Source organism: Pleurodeles waltl, chromosome 1_2 (assembly GCF_031143425.1).
Source record: "Pleurodeles waltl isolate 20211129_DDA chromosome 1_2, aPleWal1.hap1.20221129, whole genome shotgun sequence".
Classification (NCBI taxonomy): Eukaryota; Metazoa; Chordata; class Amphibia; order Caudata; family Salamandridae; genus Pleurodeles; species Pleurodeles waltl.
In genome coordinates this window covers 693,364,346-693,389,988 of record NC_090437.1, presented here as the reverse complement: position 1 = coordinate 693,389,988, position 25,643 = coordinate 693,364,346, and positions in this window count along the sequence as shown.

The window sequence follows — 25,643 nt, the reverse complement described above, 5'->3', positions numbered from 1 at the left end:
GGTCACCTGGCTAAGTGACTTATCCCCCTTTCAGGGCTACTTAGGCTCTCTCTCTTGGGTGGGTCCTCAGATTCGGCTTGCAAGATTCCAGGAGGACTCCTCTGCAACCTCTACTTCGACTTCTAGCCACTGGAATTGCGACTGAACCCTCCAGGAACCGCCAAACTGCATCCACAATGAAGACTCTGCTTGCAACATTATTTACACGGCTCCTTCCAGCTTCTGCAACACATCCCCGGCTGTGCAACCTTTCAGGGTGGCAAATCTTCAGTCTGCATGAGAAGGAAGAAGGAATCTCCCTTGAATTGATCGAGTCACTCTCCTGCATCTGCAGGCACCAACTGCAACAACTACCATCTGCTTGGATCTCCTCTCATCCTGAGCTGTGTGGATCCTGTATCACAGGTGGTGGTCCAGAGTAGTCCTCTTGGTCCTGTTTGCCAGCTGTCCAACTTTGGTGGAGGTAAGCCTTTGCCTTCCCACGCAGGACAGTACCCCCGTGCACTGTGTCTCCTGCAGCTACCAAGGCTGGTTTGCAACTCCTCCAAGGGATCTTCAGGCTCTGTGTAGCCCCAGCACTCCTTCCTGCGACGTAGAGCCCTCTGCGTGCTTCTCTTGTTACGTGGGACCCTTCTCCAGTTGTGCTGCGTGGGCTTCTCTGCGACTCCTGGTTCCTTGTCCGGTGTATCTCCTGTGGAGGCTGCCTCTTCTTCTGTGGACTCTCTGCCTTGCTGACAGTCCCCCCAGGACTCCCCCTGGGACTTTGATGGTTCCCAGCAGCTCCACTTTAGCTTCACCGCTACTTCTGCCTTTGCCAAGGCTTGTTGGTGGCTTTTCCACGCCATTGACCTACTGCAATCATTCATCCACCATGGGACTTCTACTACATCCTCCAGGAACTCTTCACCTGCTCCAGGGATGCATTCCTGATCGTCTTCATCCTACCGTCGACCAACTCCTGCAACCACACCTGGGTGGGTAGTAGCTCCTGCTCCCGCTGGACTCTTCTGTGACTTCTGGACTTGGTCCCCTTCTTCCACAGGTTTTCCTCTTCCGGAATCTACCTCTGGTTTCTTGCAGTCTTGTCTGGGTTTTGCATTTTCTTCATTTTCTTCTTTTTGGTGGTTTGGGGAAAATCCACTAACTTACTCCTTCCTTCCTGGTTGCTAGGAGGCACTATGGTACTTAACTTTGGGGTTTTCTAGTACCCCCAGCTCCCCTCTACACATCCCACTTACCTAGGTGGGGGTCCTGCATTAGCATTCTATTTTTTTTAGTATATGGTTTGGGCTCGCCCTAGCGTCACTATTGCCTATTTGCATTTGCACCGTTTTCTATCTCTTTATGCCTATTACTGATTACTAGTGTGTATATCTAGTGTGTTACTTACCTCCTATTGGAAGGTTACCTCTTCAGTACTTTTTGGTAATTGTGTCACTAAAATAAAGTACCTTTATTTTTGTAACACTGAGTGTTTTCTTTCATGTGTGTAAGTGCTGTGTGACTACAGTGGTATTGCATGAGTTATGCATGTCTCCTAGATAATCCTTGGCAGCGCATCCACAGCTAGCTCTAGAGAGCCTGGCTTCTAGACACTGCCTACACTACACTGATAGGGGATACCTGGTATAAGGTGTAAGTACCTTAGGTATCCACCACACACCAGGCCAGCTTCATACAGGGTCCAATGCAGTGGTTCCCTTTTGAGAATGCTGAATGGAGTGACACTCCCAAATTAACTTATTGGTTTCAAGTGTCAAGTTCGTCTTTGTTTTTGCATTGCATTTTTTAAACTGAGCATGTACCTTTCTGTTTCTGTATTGGTCTGAAACCACTATGGTTTCGTTCTCCAGTGGTGGATGCCTAAAGATGTTGAACATTTGCAACCATCAAACGAGGCTCTAATCTGTTTTGATACTACAGGTAAAGCCAGGGGTGCACAGTACTTTCTCTAACTTGGAGAGCACAGCCTTGAGCATTGGCAGAAGTATTGTTCAAGAGCTTGTCATCAGGGTGGTGAGAACATATATACACTATAGTGCCTGGCACCAACCAGAGGTGCTGCAAAAGTCTGAAGTGAGTGTTGCCATTGTGATCACATGTGCAGTGATCATGTAATAGCAACAGCAGTGGTTTCAAGGTCTGCTCAGAGGCCTGCACATTATGCAGTGGGCAACTTTCTGCCCATGAGAATAAGAGATGTTTTCTAAGGAAGGCATTCATCTCGCCCAAATCTTGGTGTAATTCATATATAATTGGGTGACCCATGGAATGACAGTGTGCATTATCACTGCACGAACAATACTCAATAGGAAACTCTTTTTTTCCACCTGTGATGCCAAGAAAATGCCCCTGGATTGTGGATTTGAGACATTATTCTTTTGTGGTTATTTCTAAAGCATCTTCCAGCCTGTTACAGGGATGTCACTCTATATGAGGGCTGTTATAACCATTTTGTTGCACACACCATTTTCCTGGTTCATGATCTTAGGATGTGGAAAGAATTAATTTCGAGATTTTAGGTCCAGGACAACAGAGAACATTAACCAGATACTCTCAAAGCTACATAATTTACTTCTTGATGCACGGTAAAGAATGGCAAGCAGGCCATTTCATTAGCAGCATCAGCAGCGTGTGGTCTATGGTAAAATAGTAACTATACACATATAGGTGGAAATGAGAGCAACACTGAAGTAGAGTAATAGCTTCTTTCTCTAATTAGGAGTAGTGTTTACAACTAGCAGATAAACTAGCTCATTATTCTGGAGCAGGACTGAACCAGTCCTGCTCCTCTGTACAGAGAAAGGAGGGTCACAGTCTCTATTCATTGGTCTGTCACATTGTCATAAACATTTTTCTCTCACCCTCCAAAGCATTCCTTATGGGGCTATGGGTCAGCTCACTTTACCCACTGTAGGAAGTTGGCTCTGTATGTACTATTTCAAAGTAAGAAATAGCATGCACAGAGTCCAAGGGTTCCCCTTAAAGGTAAGATAGTGGCAAAAATAGATAATTCTAATGCTCTATTTTGTGGTAGTGTGGTCGAGCAATAGGCTTATCAGAGGGTAGTGTTAAGCATTTGTTGTACACACACAGGCAATAAATGAGGAACACACACTCAAAGACAATTCCAGGCCAATAGGTTTTTGTTTAGAAAAATATATTTTCTTAGTTTATTCTAAGAACCACAGGTTCAAGATTTACAATCAATACTTCAAATGAAAGGTATTTCACTTAGGTAACTTAGGAACCTTGAATCAGCAAAATAGCATGTACAGTTTTTACAAAAATGGCAATAAGCTATTTTAAAACTAGACACTGCAAATTTCAACAGTTCCTGGGGGAGGTAAGTGTTTGTTAGTTTTGCAGGTAAGTAAACCACCTACAGGGTTCAAAGTTGGGTCCAAGGTAGCCCACCGTTGGGGGATCAGGGCAACCCCAAAGTTACCACACCAGCAGCTCAGGGCCGGTCAGGTGCAGAGGTCAAAGTGGTGCCCAAAACGCATAGGCTTCAATGGAGAAGGGGGTGCCCCGGTTCCAGTCTGCCAGCAGGTAGGTACCCGCGTCTTCGGAGGGCAGACCAGGGGGGTTTTGTAGAGCTCCGGGGGGGACACAAGTCAGCACAAAAAGTACACCCTCAGTGGCACGGGGGCGGCATGGTGCAGAGTGCAAACAGGCATCGGGTTTGCAATAGGTTTCAATGGAAGACCCAGGGATCTCTTCAACAGAGCAGGCAGGCAAGGGGGGGGGGGCTCCTCGGGGTAGCCACCACCTGGGCAAGGGAGAGGGCCACCTGGGGGTCGCTTCTGCACTGGAGGTCGGATCCTTCAGTCCCTGGGGGCTGCAGGTGCAGTGTCTTTACAGGCGTTGGGTTCTTAGAAGCAGGCAGTCACGGTCAGGGGGAGCCTCTGGATTCCCTCTGCAGGCATCGCTGGGGGTGGGGTCAGGGGGGGTCAACTCTGGCTACTCACTGGGTCATAGTCACTGGGGAGTCCTCCCTGTAGTGTTGTTTCTCCGCAGGTCGAGCCGGGGGCGTCGGGTGCAGAGTGCAAAGTCTCACGCTTCCAGCGGGAAACGTGGAGTCCTTTTAAAGTTGTTTCTTTGTTGCAAAGTTTTTTCTTCTTTGGAGCAGAGCCGCTGTCCTCGGGAGTTCTTGGTCCTTTTTTAGATGCAGGGTAGTCCTCTGAGGCTTCAGAGGTCACTGGACCCTGGGGAACGCGTCGCTGTTGCAGTTTTTCTTGAAATGGGGAGACAGGCCGGTAGGGCTGGGGCCAAAGCAGTTGGTGTCTCCGTCTTCTCTGCAGGGCTTCAGGTCAGCAGTCCTTCTTTGTCTTCAGGTTGCAGGAATCTATCTTGCTAGGTTCTGGGAGCCCCTAAATACTCAATTTAGGGGTGTGTTTAGGTCTGGGGGGTTAGTAGCCAATGGCTACAAGCCCTGAGGGTGGCTACACCCTCTTTGTGCCTCCTCCCTGAGGGGAGGGGGGCACATCCCTAATCCTATTGGGGGAATCCTCCATCTGCAAGATGGAGGATTTCTAAAAGTCAGTGTCACCTCAGCTCAGGGCACCTTAGGGGCTGTTCTGACTGGCCAGTGGCTCCTCCTTGTTTTTCCCATTATCTCCTCTTGCCTTGCCACCAAAAGTGGGGCCGTGGCCGGAGGGGGCGGGCGTCTCCACTAGCTGGAGTGCCCTGGGGCGCTGTAACAAAGGGGGTGAGCCTTTGAGGCTCACCGCCAGGTGTTACAGTTCCTGCAGGGGGAGATGAGAGGCACCTCCACCCAGTACAGGCTTTGTTACTAGCCACAGAGTTACAAAGGCACTCTCCCCATGTGGCCAGCAACATGCCTGGTGTGTGGCAGGCTGGCAAAACTAGTCAGCCCACACTGGAAGTCGGGAATGTTTTCAGGGGGCATCTCTAAGATGCTTCTGGGGTGTATTTCACAATAAAATGTACACTGGCATCAGTGTGCATTTATTGTGCTGAGAAGTTTGATACCAAACTTCCCAGTTTTCAGTGTAGCCATTATGGTGCTGTGGAGTTCGTGTATGACAGACTCCCAGACTATATACTCTTATGGCTACCCTGCACTTATAATGTCTAAGGTTTTGCTTAGACACTGTAGGGGCATAGTGCTCATGCACCTATGCCCTCACCTATGGTATAGTGCCCCCTGCCTTAGGGCTGTAACGCCTGCTAGAGGGGTGACCTATCTATGCCATAGGCAGTGTGAGGTTGGCAATGCACCCTGAGGGGAGTGCCATGTCGACTTAGTCATTTTCTCCCCACCAGCACACACAAGCTGGTAAGCAGTGTGTCTGTGCTGAGTGAGGGGTCTCCAGGGTGGCATAAAACATGCTGCAGCCCTTAGAGACCTTCCCTGGCATCAGGGCCCTTGGTACCAGGGGTACCAGTTACAAGGGACTTACCTGGATGCCAGGGTGTGCCAATTGTGGAAACAAAGGTACAGTTTTAGGGAAAGAACACTGGTGCTGGGGCCTGGTTAGCAGGCCTCCGCACACTTTCAAATCATAACTTGGCATCAGCAAAGGCAAAAAGTCAGGGGGTAACCATGCCAAGGAGGCATTTCCTTACACCCACTGTCTTCCTTTACTTTGAGTGACTGCACAAAGCCTGTGCCCACTGTTTACATCCATCTTAAAGTTTTCCTTTCCCTTCCTTTCAAATGTGGTTAAAAGTGTGCTTTTTGGTGTATTAATCTATTTTAAATTGAAATATCAGCTATTTATTTGAACTTACTTTGTGCACCTAGTTAGATGGTGATTTATTTTCTGTCTCTCTTTTTAAAATTCATGATACATTTTTTAAGTGACATTTTAAGGTCGTAGCTGCCTATGATTTGAGTGCTTGATTAGGTGGTGATTTGTTCTTGTTTTCCTCAGTAATAATAATAAAATGCATGGCACAAATAAACGCTTGTTATGTGTGCATGTATGTAACATATGTATGTGATATTTCTATAGGGTGAACTTAGCAAAAAGGCAGAAGGGTGCTATACAAGGTCAAAGAACAGCTTAAGGTCAATGATTGATAGGAGAGGTAGCTGGTTTGTGGAGTGTTAATGCATTGTGATGTATTGTTCTTTAAAGAGTTACGTCCTGAACTCTTTCATAAATTGGAACAGCGTTGCTGTGGCCCTGATGGATAAAGAGATATGGTTCTAGATGCTGGAGCATCACTAGTAAAATGGCAATCCATCCCTAGGTCTCCATGGCAAGTATTTCACAATCTGCGACCCAGGTAATGCAGAGACGAAGAGTGAATCTGAACTGATCATCTGTATATACCTCAGCCAACCTTTGTTGTCAGGTCACATATTTTTTGGCTTTCAATTTCAAAATCACTCCTGCTTTGATTACTTTTATGAATGTGTCATCAGGATATTGTGAGAAATAAGAAGTATCTCAGTCTCTGTGTAATTTCACCAGATCACTCCCTATAGTGTGCACCACAAGTATAGAAGCTTTATTTAATTTTACCTGGTGATCAGTGAGTCAACTCTATAGAAATGTTATTATTTACACATGCTAATTTGATAACATTATCAAATTTGGCTCGAGTTTTAAAAGTGTGATACATTTTTTCTTTTATCATTTTCTTTTATCAAGTAGTAAATTAATATAATCAATTTTACCTGTCATTTTCTTTACGGATAAAAAACAAAATGTCAACTAGAAAGATAGCCTTATTGGTATACCATGTAGTCCCCACAGAAATTTCATGGGATGCACACAGAAAAGGTCTGAACAGTCCAATTCCTATTAAGGCATTAAGCTCTTCTGAAAATATATCACTCAAATCTGGATTTCACTGTGCTGTTGACACCAAATCCTGGAAAACATCTTCAAGTGAGTCACTGGCTCCAACTATTTACATGAGTACTCTCCTTCCAGATGCTGTCCGCATACCCAATTGACTGACATTAGGTGCATTTATTTACTATATGGACTGCCTCATTTTGTCCTTTGATCCACACTTACAGTGTGAACTGATTCTATGGGGGCCTTGTGTAAGCGTATCTCACCAAACCCTCCTGGGTTATATGATTATAGAATCCAGAAAGGAGAGGTAAGAGAAATACCTCTAATCTTTGTGTAGAGAGCAGAAAACATTCTCCATCGCAATAAAGAACTCTAAGCATCATATTATCCTGCTCACCCAGTTTGATCCTGTTAATATTCCAGAACAGATTCAGTCAACTTACGGGATCAATTGTTTGGTGTTTGTCAGAAAAATCAGATTACTCGATATGCTAAGAATCGTCCATAGATTCCAGTGACAGCCACACCAGATATAGAAAACCTTGGGGTTGGAAGACAAGCACCAACTCATTTTTTAGGCAGAGGACATGGATGGAAAAAAGATCAAAGAGTACAGTGTGGGGAACTTAAGAACAACAGGAAAAAGAGACACAAACCCAACCAGGGACAAGCAAGTTATGAACGGAATGCTAAAATTTGAGTGAACACACATTTACAGACTTCCAGATTCAAGTAATATAGAAAAGCATGGGCTTTGTCTCCACCCCAAAATCAGACCTGTTCAATTTTAAAGAAGACCTCGCCGAGTTTTTTCGGTGTAGCCACTTATATATATTCTTCTCTGACAAACCAAAGATAGGTGAAGAGAAGGAGAAGAATACAGGATTAAGAAAATAATCAAACTTCTACCCATCATCCAGCAGCATGCCACATGAATTAATGGCTTATGATCAAGCAGTGATGCAACATTGATCACTCAAAAACTAACAGCAGTCACAATTTTTATAACTGAAGTTAAAAAGAACAAGCAGTAGTACACAAGATAAAAAAACTGGATACAATCATAATAAAACCTGCTGATAAAGGAGGAGCCATTGTGGTATTAGCAAAAGAAATGTATAGAACAGAATGTTTGAAATTACTAAATGATACAAGGAATGACAAACAACTAGATAAAGAGACAACCAAGGTTATTATCAAGGGCATATAATTTATGGTCATACAAGCGGAAGAAAGAAACTGGATAGCCTAGAGGCCTAGAGGCCAAATTCTTACTGGAAAAACATCCAAAGGTTCCGTACTTCTATATTTTACCTAAGATACACAAAGGGTAACACGTAACTGCAGGGAGGCCAGCCATTTCTCGGATTTGGTCATTATTAGAACCATTATTGAAATTTACAGATCATTTCCTGAGGCCTCTTTTGTTATAAATGTATTCATATGTCAAGGACATAAAAGATATACTGAGCATTCTAGAAAATATTGAATTTGATCCTGACACTGAACTACTTATTACCTTGGATGTGGAGGCCTTATACACAAGTATGCCAAAGGAAGCATCACTGAAGGTATTAGAGGTGCTTCTAACAAAGCTGGTATTAGATTTGAATACGCCAATTGACTTCATATTAGACTGCGCACATATAGCTTTAACTATAAACTAATTTGAAGATCAATTCTAACTGCAAGTTCATGAGACTTCGATCGGCAGTACATTTGCACCTAGGATAGCATGCACAACTTTGAGACTATGCATATTCAATGGCATACTAATTCATATCTGTAGGAAAGTGCTATGTATGTATGTATTATGTATGGCCATCCCCACTTTTTGCCCCCATTACTGATGTGTATGACTCTGGTGCACCGGAAGCCTGCTATCCAGGCCCCAATGTCTGCGCTATCTCTGTATATTGTTATGTTGACTTGGTGATTACCTGTTTGGCAAGACTTTACCCCCTTATAAAGCGCTAGCATATGGTATACAGGGTACCCAGGGCATAGGTGGTAAAGGGGTTCCCAGGGCTGTAGCACAAGTTTGTGCAACCGTTGGTGACCCTCCCAAAGTATTGGTGACATGCCTACCATTGCAGACTGCCAGAGTGGTGCTAACTGCTCAAGTTTGACTGTGCCCGCAGCGAGAGTGGCACAGTCCTGTGCACTGCCTTTTATGTATGCCAGACACCCCTAAGGTAGGCCTTTGCCACGTAGGAGCCAGTTTACCAGGGCTGCTATCTCCATTATGGTACCGCCTAGATATGTTGTGTTTGGTGTCAAACGACTTGCCTTCTCTTTTCCAACACAAATTCTGTGTTGAGGAACAGCTGGCATGCACCCAGGTGGTACACGGTTGCCCGCCTGTTTGCCACCTTCCTTTGCGCTCTGGCCGAGCAGCCTGTGCTTTTTCCTGTGCTTGCTGCCACCAAGACAGAGTTCTGCTGCCAGGCAGCTCCTAGAGATCAGAACAAAGGGCTGAGGCAGGAAGGAAGGAGGGAACACCTCCCACCCCTCAGCTGGGCTAGTGAATAGAGTCATCTGGGTGGTGAGCTTTAAAGGCTTCACCACCCCTGATAGCCTTCAGCGCTGTCCTCCAGCGAGAAAATAGCCCTTTCCCTGCCCCCAGGCGCATTTGCTTGCCGAGAGGTGGGAAATTAGGTATGCAGGCCTGAGCACACCCCCAGCAGGCTGACCACACCTCTAGGGTGAGCAGCCCGGTCTGTGCACTAAATTTTGATTTCTGCCATCTTAGGAGTGGCAGAATAGAGGGAGGTCTTCGTAGCAAAAAGTGACCTGCCCCACCGGATGTGATGACCTCAGGAGTGGATTAGCTGTAGGAGCTAGCTGCCCATTGGCCACTAGTCTTCACAGCCGTAACTTCTCTAAATCCAGGATTTAAGGAACACCTCTGACACCAGAACCTCAGATCTGATCAAGCAACTTCAAAAAAAGACCAGGAGAAGCTGTATCACTGACAATTGCACTTTGCCCACTGCTCCAAAGCAAAAGAGGGGAACTCTGTCCCTGAGGCAACAGCCTGGGAACTACATGTTCGACTTTCGTCCTTGGTTGAAACTCACCACTCCTTACCAGAGGGACCTTTGTGGAAGCCAGAAGCACCTGCAGCCTCCCCTGGACTGGTGGCAGCAGTCCCCTGCAAAATGCAATTAAAAACGACTGCAGGATCCGAAGTTTCACTGGCAATTGGCAATTGGGCCCGCAGTGCGATCGTCGAGAACTAGGTGGTCCAGTGTCTTCTGGGAGTTGTAATCCAGCCTGCCTCCAAGTTTCAGGCCGCTACCTTATTCCCTCAGACCCGGATAACTTCCCAAAGGATTTCTGCACCTTTACCACTGCCAATGCCTGTTGGTTGTCAGGCCAGTAACTAACCCCTTTACTCGACGATGCTGGGCACAGTGTGCAACCTGCATCCTGCATCTGAACCCAGCCCCACCTGAGATTTTGCATCTCCTTGTCAGCATCGTCATGCTAGTGGTAAAATCAGCACCAGCTCGAGACTCGTTCAGCATCATGGGCAGATATGATAGCTCTGCACCCGGACCTCACATACCTGGTAGAAGTGAACTGACTGTTGTGGCCTGGTCCCAGGGCCCGCACCACCTTAAACCTGCTAGGGTTCCCCGCGGCTCAACCTCCAAGTGGTCGTTTGCCACTAGTGGCATTCCCGCCATTGACTTCAATGCAGGTCCCGTTCAGCACCACAGACAGCCAGGACAACTCTGCACCCAGACACCACGAACCCAGTAAAACTGCTCTGACTATCGTGATCTGGTCCCAGGGACTGCACTGGCTTAAACCCCCAGTGCTCCTTGTAACTCGTATTGTAAGTACATTTTTTGCAACACATGCTTTTCTTGCCATTGACTTCAATGCAACGTTGAATGCCATTTTTGCAGTGATTTTCTATTGCTCCTAAAATCAGTATCTCCTGATCTACTGTATCTATCCTCTTTGTTTTGGGTGTTTCAATTTATATAAACAAGAAGCTCTATTTTTATGAATTGGTGTCAGATTTCTTTTGAGTCATGTCAATTACTTATTGTCCATGTTTGTGCTGTGAACTGCTTAACACATGTCCCTCAAAGTAAAACCTGACTGCTCTTTGCCACCCTACCAGGACTGAGCTAAGGATTTACTACTGTGAATCCAAAGACCGTCTCTGGGGTGTTGTGAGAGTATTACATGGTGAGCACTAATCACCACACCATATAATACTCCACTTTCCTACAATATTCCAGCAAAATTAGGATCTGGAAACTTTACATTGATGACAATTGTGTTATCTGGAAAGGGATTTAAGTTGAAGCCCGTGATTTTATCCATCATATTAACACCAGAGGTGAGTTTCTGAGGTTCACTATGACGGTAAATAAAAAATATATCTCCTCTTTAGATTTGCATGTATACAGGCACCGAAATACAGCCTTAAATGTGATGTATACTATAAACCATCAGATTGTAATAGTCTACTAAGGTATGACAGTTTTCATTCCAAGTCACTGAGAGATAATTTACTGGTTTGTCAGTTCCTTAGACTTGTCACGCTGACCTAGTAGCAAATAAATTGAAAGCAAAAAAATATCCTGACAAATTAATAAGTAAAGCTATGAAAAGGGCCTTAAATAAATTCAGGAACAACTTTTGCAATCCTTTGAAAAACCTACAAAAGATCATCTTATTTGTGTTAGGACCTAATGTACTTAATCTAACCAATTAAAAAAGATAGTACAAAAACATTGGAAGTTCCTAACATCATGCCCTGTAGAGTCTCAAAACAGATGTTTTCGTTTAAACACAATAGATCACTCAAGAACTCTGTGGTCCACACAAGACCTAGGACTGTATGACCAAAAAAAAAAGATTTTACAATCAGTTTGGAACCTACCTCCGGAGTCTGGTCGTTACCCTGGTGAGCCTTGGAATATCTGCCCACTCACAAAGCAAGCTATAAAACTGCATAGACATTAAGACACAACACTAACTGTGATTCAAAAAACACCACCTACATGATAATTTGTCGGTGAGTTCTAAGATATATAAGAATGACAACGAGAAAAGTATGCACAAGAATAAATGAGCATAGGAGTCCCATGAGATGTAAGAAGACAGAGACAAAACGAACGCAACATTTTGTCGAAAAAAACCACACCCTCAGAATGATTTAGTGTGGTACGTGATTGGCAGGTAACCACAAAATACAGGCGACCTTGGTAAAAAAAAAAATGTGGCAACTGGAACAACTGTGGGATTAAATTGTTTTGCAGAAGGCCTTAACGTTGATACCCGATGGTACAAATAAGAATGAAATCACGTATTTCTTCCATCTAAAGTAGTAATTCTTTACCGCAGTCACGGAATATAATAATAACCTCATAGTAAAAGTAAGCAATTGTTTATCTACACAGGTTGAGGACCATTTGATTCTTCAAGCTAAAAGAATTCATATTTATTTTATTTTTTCCAGACACAAGGAAATGCTAAAACTAACTCACGGTACCTTCTAATATTAATTTTTGCAATTATGGTAGTGCCCATGGCTGTTAGTATTAACACACCGTTGAAGAGATTCAGCAGTTGCATCTACACAAACATATATATTTTATTTTTTTACGCATGAGCATAATAATGCGCTATATTGCTATTGGTGTGGGTTGGCATTTCCTTCTTTTTTTTTTTTTGTTTCTCCACATTTTTGAACATACAGTATTGGAATATCTCCATAATACCCTGATTTTGCCACCGTTTTCTAGGCAGAGAATCAATCCTAGGTGAAATGAATTAGGGGACTTCCAGAGTGAAAGGGGCGGATGACTTCAGCTCATATGGTCGCGTTATGATGCCAACGTGCAGAGCCAGCGCGCAGTGTAGCGTGTAAAACACCGGCCACCTAAGCGCTACTTGTTCTGCGACCCGCAGTCAAGGAACATGCTAGGTGTGCACGCAGGCACATCCCTTGATGAAGTATTGGAAGAGCGGGGGCTATGATGTCTGTATCCTTCCTTGGGGTTTGTGTCGCGTCGGCACTGCCATGGCATTTTAATCGTTTCCGATAATGTGACAAATCTAACAATGCAAGGGAGACATGCATAGTGCTTTGGTACAATCCGACGGTGGTAATCTCAGTGAATTCGTTAATCCATATTACTCGAGCACTACCTCAGATAATAATCTTGCCTGTCGCAAAAATGAACAGCATGACAGTACTATGTTTGTGTGTTTTATATGTCCACCATCGTAAAAAATAACTAAAGAATAATCAAAGCAAACATGAGATAAGAATGGGGTAAGATTCCATGAGGTGTGTCTCTCCAAAATAAAACCACCTGCTTTTTCAAATAAAAGGCACATAGTGTGGCCCAACCACCTGTGCGGTTTATTTGTATGTCCTGTTTTACCCTGTTATTTAATTTCGAAGTGTGTGACTACAGGGGAGTGTCTCCCAAATCTGACCAGAGACATCCCGAAGCACCCTCAGTTAAGGGTTAGTGGACTGTATGAATACACTTTTGTTGGAGCAAATTACACATGTGCATGCTCACATTTGAAGTGTATTTGAAGTTGTTTTGCAGTGCTGTGCACTTTATTCATGTTTTTCACATTGTTAACTCAACAGAGATTGAGAAGGTTACTCTACCCTCAGGAACAATCAAGTTTGAATAAAACCGCATCTGTGCGTGTTGGGTGAGTGACCTATATATTTGAATGAATACAGTCTCATGTGTTTCTCTCTCGTTTTGTAAACTTTAATTTTAGATTTACCTCTCGCAAAAAGAGACTGCCAATAAGGGAGAGCATTAGGCCTCCTTTTCAATTACAAGGAACAAATGTGTAGACAGGCAAGGATTATAACAGCCCTTACCAAGGCCTGAGACCCATATGGGTTTTCAAAGAAGGCGGATATGTTGGCACAACTAAATGGGTAGATGAGCCATTATACCTCATCTCATACCCAATATTTTACTTGTTTTTAACAATATCTATGGTCCTCAACAGTAAAGGGAATTCCTTGTGAATACCCTGAGATATTGTTATCTTTTTTCTAGATTACTGCTATAATCCAGTTCACATTTATGTAAGAACTCTCAGAAGTGGTTGAATCCGCCATGGTGGCATTTACCTACCGTAGTGTGGATAATCTCCAATGATGAAGCATACCACGACAAGTTGTGAGTGAGGCAATTCCTCCAAAATGTTTTTAAGTTGTCAGTGGGATAACCAAGTAGTCATTCTTACCTGGCCAACCATAAGTGTGTTGATAGTTGTTTGTTAGACCCTAAAACACTTTACTAATGGCATGCTTCATCACCAGATCTCATCCTGGTCCCTAAATCCAAGAAAGGCTCAAACATATTCCAGGGAGCACTTCTACATATTGTGGAATGGGGAGTGAGAAGGATAAAAATGTATTAAGACACCCAGTATCTCTTTATCATTGGGTATCCCAGGTAAGGGTAACAATATGAATTATAGGTGTTCTGGAGGATCTTTAAACCTTCCTAGTTGACATGTTTCAACCTTTCACAATTGCGGCATAGGGCCCTAGGCTTTCATCAGGTCATTTAAAAACACCCCATTTTAATTATTAATGTATAGTCATGTCTCTAATGTCTGTGTAAATACAAGGGAAAACAAATATATATAATCATGTGGTCTTACTTTGCTTTATAATTCGAGCACCTGTTAATGCTAGAAAGAATAAAATATGAAGCAATCAATGATTCCTGGTAATGCCAAAGAGCACATGTTGTCGCACGATGTATAAAAAAATCTGTAGGGTATTGTAATCTTGTGATTACAACAGTGACAAGCAGACAAAGACACATATGAAGAGCATTATAAACCTGACGTAAAAAAAACATAACAAACAAATATGTTAAATGCAGTCTGGATGGCCCATGCAGGAAGATGCATGCATCCTGTAGACAGAACAACATGTAAAAGACATGCAGTAGTCACACTAGATGTATTGCACTGCAAACTTGTGAAGGTGAGCACACTAGCATCACAAGTGAAAGTATGGTATCACCCTAAGTATTGCTGACTATTTGACTCTTTGATAGGAAGGCGGAACCAACAAGCCCCTATAGTCACACTCTGTATTGGAAAAATGCACCACAAAATATGAGTCAAAAGAATCTCATTTGCCAATCCATGTCTCCTTAGAAAAGGTATACAGTAATTACTTCGTCAAGGGTCCTGTGTCTACTTTTAACCTACTTATGTCCTGCTGTCTTCCCACTTGCATGCCATAGTCCAGAGAAGCACCCGTTATGTTTGAGGTGCCAGCGCGTCTCTGTCATGTGTGCTCCTCCAACCGCGTCACCCCAGATGTGATGTCACTGCACATGCACTGCAGTGTAGGCAAAACTGCTGAGAATTGTACTCATGATCAACCGTGAACAGTACTAGGGGGTCCCATTTTTTTTTCAGACAAGTTATCCAATGCTATTTCTATAGTGCATGCCTCAGTGCTCTCAAAAGGGGGTCTTAATATTTTTGGAACTAAGATGCCTTCAGCTTTCCAAAAGGATGTGGCCTCATTTTATGTTTGTAAAGTGTCTTATTCGTGGCCTTTTCTCATTTTTCACCAAACGATTACCTTATTTCACAATGTGGTCATAGTCATGTGTGTTTACACATTTGCTTAGCGACTGTTAATACTTATATCGCCCATGGAATTTAACTGATTCCACAGAATGGTGTCATTGAGTCCCTCTATGTGGGTTTTCAATCTATGACCCCACATTTGCTCTTGAACCAATGACCTTCTTGTCATGCTGGTATTTGGAGTTAATTTATTTTAATAAAGGTCCATCATAGATCTTTTTCTGAATGTCCTGAAGCTAAGAAATGGGCTGTGATTTTAGTGGTAGACCGTTTGCACTGTATATTGCTGCGGTGGTCCCGGATCCTTATATATTTTTCTGAAAGTCATCTCAATGTAAATAGGATCACCTGGGTACTTAATCATGCAAATTACATTTGTGGAATTACAATCTGTGTGGCGGTGGTGTTCTCATGGTCTGGGCAAGCCTAGATCTTTGGTTTTGGATGCTGACGTAAGGTTACAAAGAGAGCACTGACAACACTGGTTATGTACAGTTACCTGTGGTAAATTCCATAAAGTGTGAATTTATTGTGTGATAGTCTGCATTGGAAATATGTGCATTAGTTTATCACTCATCCTTATGTTTCCTTTAAAGGCTTCTCTAAATTCAATTGATTTGTGTTCAATATATGCCAGTACTTATTGATTTTTTTAACCTAATTTGAGTTGTTGTTACATGTACTAACACGGATTATCTATCTTGGTTCAGTTCATTTCCTGTCCATTAATAAGGACTCTCTGGTTGTATCTAGCCCTCTTCATGTTTTTTTCTGTGATCTGTATGGGGTAATCCATGGTAGCTATTTTTTTTTTATGCTTCTGCGTACGATTTGAAGCCTTCCAAATTGGAGCAGTTCCGTCTAACTCTCATGAACTGGCCAAACTGTAGGTTCTCTTTCAGGGCTCGTAGACTGGCACTCTTAAAACAGAGTAAGCTGTTCTTGTCTATTGGTTTGCTGTATACTTTTGTTTCTAAGGTGCCACCAATGGGCATGACTGATAGATACAGAAAGGAGAATTATTGTTTCTCATTAATTATTGTTATTGTAAAGAGATCGCTTGTTTGCTCATTAATTATTGTTATTGTTAAATATTGATTATGTTCATTTAGCCAGCCCACAAAAGTGTTTACCAATTCCTTAGTCCCCTGCCAAGTGATAAGAATACCATCTATGTAGTGTTGCCAAAGCCACACTTGTTTGTGGAACGGGTAATTCGGCCAGATGTTTTCTTCTTCAAACTGGCGGACATACAGGTAAGCCAGGCTGGGGAGCATAAATATTTCCCATGGAAGTTTCATGTTGTTCTTTGTATACTGTACCTTCATACTGAAAATAATTCCTAGTAAGGGCTATCCTAGCTAGTTTCAAAATAAACCCAACAGGTGTTTTAAAAGGCCATTCCTCTGCATACAGTAGTTCTGAAATGGCATTAGCTCAGTTGTATGATCAAAAGTCATGTTTTGTGTTATTTTTAACGTCTTTTGTATTTTCTTATATAAGATGGCATCTTTGCTTCCAAAGGTTGTAGAAACTGATCCACAATGATAGAAAAAGGCTCTAGTGCAGAGCCCATCCCGCACACTATGGGGCGGCCTAGCGGAGGCAATCTACCATTGTGTATTTTGTGAAGCATGTAGAAGTATGGTATCCTTGGGTTCTCTAGTGTTAGGAATTCTGCTTCCTCTTTCGCTATCCACGCTGTCATCCTAGCCTCTATAACTTGGTCATAGTCGACTTTCATTTGGAGGACTAAGGCCCCACCATTATCAGCTGAGTTTATAACTATATAATTCCTGGTACTCAATGGTTCTAGAGCAATATGTTCTCCTTTTGTTAAGTCTTTATAATGGATCTGGTTTCGACTCATGGCTTCAATGTCTTTTATTACTTTTCATTTAAAGATGTGTACTTCTCGTGGTGTAGATGCTTCTGGAGGTTAAAAAAAGATTTTTCCTTCTAGTCGGTCTGTGTAGGGTCTTTATCCATTTCTGATGTGTTTCTAAAGCAATCTTTGACTCATATTTATCTATAGAATTTAGTCAGCTCACATCTGAGCTTGGATGTATCCATGGTAGGGGTTGGGACAAAGCCTAACCCCATATTCAGAACACTATCTTCATGTGAGTTAAGGGTAATTTGTGTCAGATTGACCGGACTTACATCCCACTTGTCCCCAGTTGGTTGTCCTTTGCTCTGCTTCTTGTTGTTTCTGAACTTTTTCTCACTTCTGTTGTTTGCTTTATTTTTTGCATTGTTCCTACAGTCCTCAGTGGACCAACTCTCTGAAACTAAGTCGTAAACAAGGTGTTCTGATTTGATGTGCTCGGGATTTCTTTGGGCCCTGTGCATGTGACCAGAAAGCTAAACAATTAATTTGCATTTAAATATAGAACAAGCCACACCCTATCAGATAGGTGTGTGTCTCAGTTTCACCACACGCTGCTACTCGGAATGCATCTAACTCTGTCTCACTACACCAGGCAATAGGAATCCTCTGCCAGGGAAAGCAGAGCCAAACACTCAACAATTCCCCCTTAAACAGGAGAAACAATAGCGCAGACAGATTTGGCGTGGCTCCTATTCTTAGTATTATTATTGTAAGCCTCGAAGATGGCTGACAATATTTGTGGTGATCTTCTCTGAGATGTGCTAAACTGCACATTTCGGATGACATTGATGGGAACCGCTGTCTACGAGCACTTTTGTGCCTCGCCTTACAGTGGCCAAGCATGCCATCGCCAAAGCTCTGGACTGCTGCATGAGCCTGGAACATCCTATATACATGGCCAGGGTCTGTCTGAAGAAATATTACAAAATCTGGGAATGCTTGGCTGACCATCATGTGATACAGCTAGAACCATGTCCTTAGTTAGAAGGATCTCTAGAGGCCTAGATCAGAACATTTTCATCCTAAGAGCTGCTCGGGAGGCGGACGGGTGGGGGAAATGGGTAATGTGGAGCAGGTCTTTTCTCCCACCCACCCTTTTTTTTAAACTTAGGTCGGTGGCTGTGCTAACAGTGGACGTTTTGTTGTTTTTGTTATTGAGATGTCTGCTGTTTGTCTTATTTACATTTTTGCAATATGGTTGATGATGATTATAAGCAACCATGTGATTGAGGTGGACGACTGTGTTATGTTAATAATTTTGAGGATATGTCTCTTATCGCATGATTATTATTTTCATTGTATTGGTTTCCTTACTATGGCGAGACTAATAAAAAATGTTGGGAAAATAAAGATTTGTGGTGATCTTGAAATAAGTTCAAAAATCTCTTCCTGTGTGACCCACCTAGTAAACAAAGTCCTTTTCTTAGCATTTGGCACCTTCAGTACCATAAAGCCCCTACCCCAATGTGATGCATGACGTCCCCACCACCATTTCCCAATGTAGTGAGCATAACTTAACATATTCCTTCCGTTATGCTTCACACGGCACTCACCATAATGGAAGGCATACATCGCTGTGAGTGCAAGATGGGGACAAAGATTCACCCTGTCATTATGCAGATGATTGGTATCCAATACTTTCTAAGAAGCAGGTTTAATCAATCCTTCTTATATCCTCAAGTTTATGATTGTCAGTTTCTCTTTTATCAACAGGGAGTTGTATGGAAATTGGTATAATGTGATGAAATGGATTTGTAAATTGAAAATCAGAGCAACAAATTTGAATTTGATTTATAATCCTCTCAGTGGAGTAAAGACATGGGAGACTGTTGGGGCCCATTCAGAGAAAAGGTCGGAGAATATGTACCTGCAGATATCTATGTTTTTTTAGAATTTACAAAGGTTCTCAAGGTTGCTTGGAAGCTTACAACACTCCCCACCATAGACATTATTTCTACTCACACAAAAAAATCTTTATGTGAGCAAACTCTTTTGTTAAAGTAAAACCTAATTTTGTGAATCTTAAAAGTAGTCGTACATTCGTCAAAAGGCTACCTGCATTTGTATGCTAAATGTACGTCAGCAAATTTCTTTGTGAATCAGTCTTTAATAGGTGCACTCTCTTGATGCGGAGAGAACATTTGATTGGCTCAAATGGCCTTTCAAACTTGACAACAGACTCGGGTGTCCAGGTATACTCCTGGAAAAAATTTGTGAAGTGCCATTTACACACATGCTAATATTTTCTGTATGCACACAACCGTTACAGCTGTGTATGGAGAAAACCTTTCATTTTATGCAAATACACGTTTTTTTTGTTTTTTGTTGTCTTTCTATGTCTCAGTATGGAGAAACTACTCCGCCTGATTTTAGGGTGGTGTAATCCCATTTGCACCAAAAAACGTTGACTTCAACTCTTAATCTTCGGGCTTTTCTAGTTTGGCAGTGAGAGAGAGAAACATTTGTGAATCCCCACAAGCAAATATGTTTGTGAGCATGCAGGGGAAGTATTATCAACAACAGCTAATGCCGATAGACTTTTGCTGAACACTGACACAAACATTTATTAACTATTGAAATCTATGAGATGTGACCGGAATCGCAGCCTGGGAGGACAGCCGCTGCATTAAGGGAACCACGAAAGCAGCATGGTTTCCTGAGCAGTGATGGGGAGGCAGGTTCCGGGTGAAGTGTCAGGGCTCTGTCCAGAATAGATGATCTGTAGAAAGCCTCAATACGGGCCCCTCCTGCACACACAGTATTGCAGCCCATTCTGCTTTCTGCCCTTTAAAGGGCGCGCAAGTGCATCAGAGATACAGTGAAGTGCGCTGCTCCCATCACTATGTTGACACACCACACAACATGTGATCCGCTCACCTTCGGCCCTCCCCGGCATTCCACCTAGTCTGACAGTTCAACAGGTGTTCACGTGGCTAGGACGATGCAACTGACTTGAGGCCTAGAGGCCAGGGACCTCACGTCCAGAGAAGTGGAATGATACCTAGTGGATTGTCCCCTTTGTGGCACCGGGTTAATCACCTGAGGGCTGTTTCGGTACAGTACTGGTAGCTGGGCTATGCTCGCCTCCCCCCACCCTTCTAGAGTTGAGCCGCTACTTTGGGCTGCTCTGCCTGGCCCTGTGAAGCTACCCTCTGATGGCTCTCTTTCCCTGCGGTGCTTCCTGGTATGGGAGAATGTGATGTACAGACTGTCATCTGGAACTCACTGACATATATGGCAGTAATATATAGCGACTTCTCTTTCTTTTGGGGGCTGCAAGCGACTGAATTCCGTTGTAACTACATACTGATCAGGCTATACTCTTGTAGGGAATACATCACCACACTTGGGGAGAGCATCCCTAGAATCCCAACAATTGGATGCCGTGGGCTGCCCTGGTCTCTGTTGCAGTAACATGCTGAAACATGCCCTTTTACTTGCAGGTTTCTGCCGTGGGCCTTAAAGTGTTCTGTGATTACAGTTACCAGCATCTCTCTTCAGTTGAAGAAGACCATCCAAAATCTCTGTCCTCCATGTTATTTGGGAAGTCTTTTGGGTTGAAATAACGTATCTTTTCGGTAAGTTTACATCAAGTAAGCCAGGGAGTGCTGTATGCTTTATTGAATATGATGTCTCTATAGAGTGCTCCTGCAGTCTTTAAGTTTTACTTTATGTTCTTTCCTTGTCACATCAACAGTCACCCTCCCAGAAAAGGCCGCAAATGACTTATCAGAACTATGACAGCTTTCAAGCACATCCAAGCAACAACCAGGAAGTGTGCTTGTTCGGATTCCTGATGTGCAGGTTTGAGCGTGATAAACATCACATGCAGCTGGATATAGATAGAAAGCAAATATATTTGGGCACTGCATCGACTTCCGAGGTTATGACAATGTAATGAATAATATGACTATCACGGCTGTAAAGATGTATGCTGTTGATAGTGTCATGTTTGCAACTGACCAAAACTTTATCAACCACAATAAGTCTAATTCCTACGCGAGAATATAGGATAGCCATCATTTTGTAGACTTGGATTGTGACAACATGGTACTGTATTCAGTGGGGTCGCCACTAACTCCAAACAAATGTGTGATTCAGTTTGTTACTGAGGCTCAGAAAATGCAACACATAATGGAAACCGAGACTGTAGTGTAAAGCAAAAATGTGATGGTCTCGCTCCTTCGTGCCACTTCACCATTCAGCGTCCCCATCGTTCTATTCCCTCATGTGCTATCTTTGTCAGTGACCCCACAAGTGGGCACTTACCCTGTATCAGTGTCCGTGTACTCATGGCTATAGCAAGACAGCATCTTCCTCGCCCAATTTCTGACTACGAACCTACCCATCATGGGCTTAGCCATTACAGATTTGGCCACCATGTGTATGAGCTATAGGGCATAGCAGCACTGCCAAGCCAGTTTCCTTCAGCAAATCAGCACTTCATCTCAATACTGTCGTTGAACCTGAGTGGCAGTTGACCATCTGATTCCCAACACTTTTGGTTCTGTGCTGCAAGATGCCATATTGGAGATGGCTTCAATCACGGTCCATTCTGGTTCTGGCTTGGTCCATCATTTTGTTGCCATCCTTCTCTTGAGGATCACTCTTGCACCTCACGTACTGGCATATTTGTTGCAGAGATCCTCTATGTCCATCAGTTCTGCTGAGTACCTTTCCTAAACCGTATTGTTGCCACATCCTCTGAATCCATTTTGGCTATCATCACATTCCTAATCTGCCCGTGGAGTTAGTTGAAGCATCTTATTTCAAAGCTGATGTGCTCCCGCTGTGGGCAACCTGTGTGCTAATGCCTAGGTGGTTGTTCTTTCCATGTCTGCTTAAAGACATCCTTCTATTTACTATGATGAAGCTGAATTCATACTTAAGGAAGGGCAATTGACTGCTTGTATTCTCCACTTACCCTCAAGATGTAAAATCTCACCACTTGGCGTCACCAGCAATAAAAATGAATGTGCAAAAGATCATAGTTCCATTATAGAGCCTAGATAATCAAGCCTGTACATTTTTTTGTAGGATAGTCCACATCCTTCAGATACAGAATTTCCCGAAAAATGTAATTGTAGGAATCCAACATTGTTTGCGTATCCTTGCCCCAGACTCCTCTTCACTAAACACATCAATCCGTAGCAACTTGACTTCCCTTAAACTCTGATGAACATATGAAAAATTCCTTAATGTTCAGAACCACAAGCTCTTCACCCACGATGGCATCTGCTGACAAACGTGGCATGTGTTGGGACCTCATACCATGGCTATACACTTCGAGGTGCTCACATGGCAGAGTGACAGAGAAGGTACAGAATTGTTATGGCTTCTACTCCTCAAGTATTCCCGGGCTTGCAGCCTAAGCCAGTGACATGCCCCAGATTTAGTCCACGATTCCATATTTTTCACCCCAGGACATCACCTAACCCATCATCAAAGATCTCCTCATCATAAGGATTGCAGGTGATCTACACAGGAACAACAAGGCCAACTCTACTTAACCCCATTTCCAAACCTAGCAGATACATTTCACCCACTAAAGCTGCATGGACACGATCCTGTGATCCTGCAAGAGCATATTAGCAAAAAGACGATTCTCCTGAGTGACGTATAGCCCTTGCCCCAGATAAAGGGCCTCAGCACTGCCTGGTGATAAAGCAAATCACCATAGGTTGCCCACCTGTGCCAGGGATTCCAACTTCACCCACCCAGTTCAGGATTTACAACATTGTTTATCCACTAACCACTAGCCCTTAGGGAGTCTAACCCAGACCGGTGCACTAGCACAGTCCACTAGAACATGACCACTACCCAGACACCTGGGCCACACAATCGACTGCCACATGAAACTCTTATTAACAGTGACTCTGTCCAGATCCTGCCATTGGCGGAATGTTGCCACATCATCACCTCAATGCAACAGCAGAGCAACACATTCTGTCGAAGCAGCAATATGGCCTTCTTAGTGAATGCCAAAACTATGACCAAATCAGGCTACTCTATGTGATTTGTCTCCCCACAAAAGCTAAGGGTTTTCAGCCACCTTGATTCCCCTGCAGGGTCAGAGTGGTAATCTGGCAGTGCCTGAAGGGCTGGTCTCACCGATTAGTGTATGGACTATTGCAATGGTTGTTTGTGGGCCTGCTTTATGGTCTGGTGGGCCACTTTTTACTGTTGATTTCTCTGACATTATCACAAACATTGCTACCAGCAAGCACAAATGCATGTAGTCTCCGATACCTTGCAAAGCGCATATACAGCTTGGCTTTACAAATTTAAAACTACCTGAATTTGTAAATGTGGGCCACTTTTTTAGCTATCTGATTCAGTAATGGCAGCTACTTTAATTCCAGTGTCTGGGCCTATTTTTTTCCCGATCTGATCCTGTTCCCCTGGGAGCTGGACATAATAATTACATATTTGAACAATAAAACTCCAGCCCCTATCATTGTTAACACATATACATTCGTTCAATGCAATACAATGGAGTTTTTTCAGAGGACAATCGCTATGCAAAAAGGGGGATCTCATCTCTATTCCTACTTCTTGTGGAACTTATACCCTTCCACCATCCCAGCAAGGCCAGGCTTAAGCATGGGTAAGGGTGGCCCATGCTAGGGTGCTGGCCTTTGGAGGTGCACACTGAGGTGTCTACATTTATTAAATCTTCCTCTGACCTGGCTGCAAAGAAGAGTGCATTCAATCACTGTTTGTGCACACCATTGATGGTGTTAGCGTGTCAGTCCTTATTTGGTCTTTATGTTAATAGATAGGGGGACACGTTATAGGTCGATGAACCTTTTGACTGTGCTTAGAGTTATTCCACCATAAGTACCTAGACTCAATGCAAATACATCAGCATAATCAATAAACATCAACAATACCTCTTAAGAGTCCATTAATTATCACACACCATGACCCCTTTGATCATGAATAACCACACCATATAGTAAAAGTTAGAAAGTTCATTTCCCTAAATTAACAATGCTAATATCACATAGATTAATCTCAAAACCAACTGGTAAACATACAAGAACAACACTGGTTGACCAAATCTTCTAAAGAATCTCAAGTTAACTAGTGCATTGATTATTAAACATTCTAGAATCACAGTACAAATCAGCAACAAGAATAATTGCACATTTGACATGACATACATTTGGGTTCAGCAAATGAATAGCATCAATTGTTATTAATAATTTAATAACCTTCTCTGGGTCTCCCTAACTAACCTTCTGATTAGAATAGCATGTTTGGGCTTCATGCAAAACAATTTAGTCAAAGTAATTAGGAAAACATCTAGCTATGGCTCTATCAAAATAGCGGGTGGTACATAGAAACAAAAGACAAACTTACCACAAGAACAATAGCATTTGTTATACCTCTCCTCATATGGATCAGCAAGCTGTGATTATCTTCGTCAGTTGGACATCTGTTTGGTCAGCATCAGCAATGGGCAGTGAAAGGGAATTGTTCAGAAACAGGGACTCCAAGCTATCCAAACCATTAAGAAGCAATATTTAAGGTAACAGCATTAGGCATCAAAGTTTTACAATAAAGTTAAAGATAGAAATAAATCATAGGAGCTGTTTAGCTCCTCAGACAGAATGGAATAATCTTCTATGGAGGAAATCAAAGTAGGAAAAGACACACTTCTCTCTGTGCAGTCGGGCTAAGTTAAAATCGTCTAAAGAACTTCCCACATTGTAATTGGTCAGAAAATCATACGTTTAGCATTAGTCCATTAAGTATTCATTCCCCAATCTAAGATATAACTAAACTGTCTTTCCCATGTCGATGATTGGCTCCTCTTCTCCTGTTCCCATCGTCAGGTAACATTTTTGTATCCATTCCTACTCCAGTCAGTGCATCCATTGTTAGCTCCTGGGAACATTGCTGTCTCACGCATCAAACTATACGGTGTAACAATTACTAAATCAATATATTCTAGCAGGCAGTTCTCATGAGAAAGTTGAAGATATCTACTAATGTTTGGTCAACACAGTGTGCACAATGCATGAATTGATTTCTCTGGACATACACTTCCAAGATTTTACTAAACAGTTCCGCTTCATATGAGGCTATGCAAACTAGGCCCAAACCTCGCTAAATTAAGGCCTACAATTAATAAGCTAATACATGACATCAAATCATTAATATAACACACTACTATCATAGTCTTAATACAGGTACTTTGATTAATATTAATAAGCATATAATAAGGAAACTTCATGATTAGTGTCCGCCACTCAAGTGGGCACATTTTCCAAATCGCACATTATTTTCTATGTTAGTTAAATTCTATGCAAATTCATAACTCATACTACATGAAAATC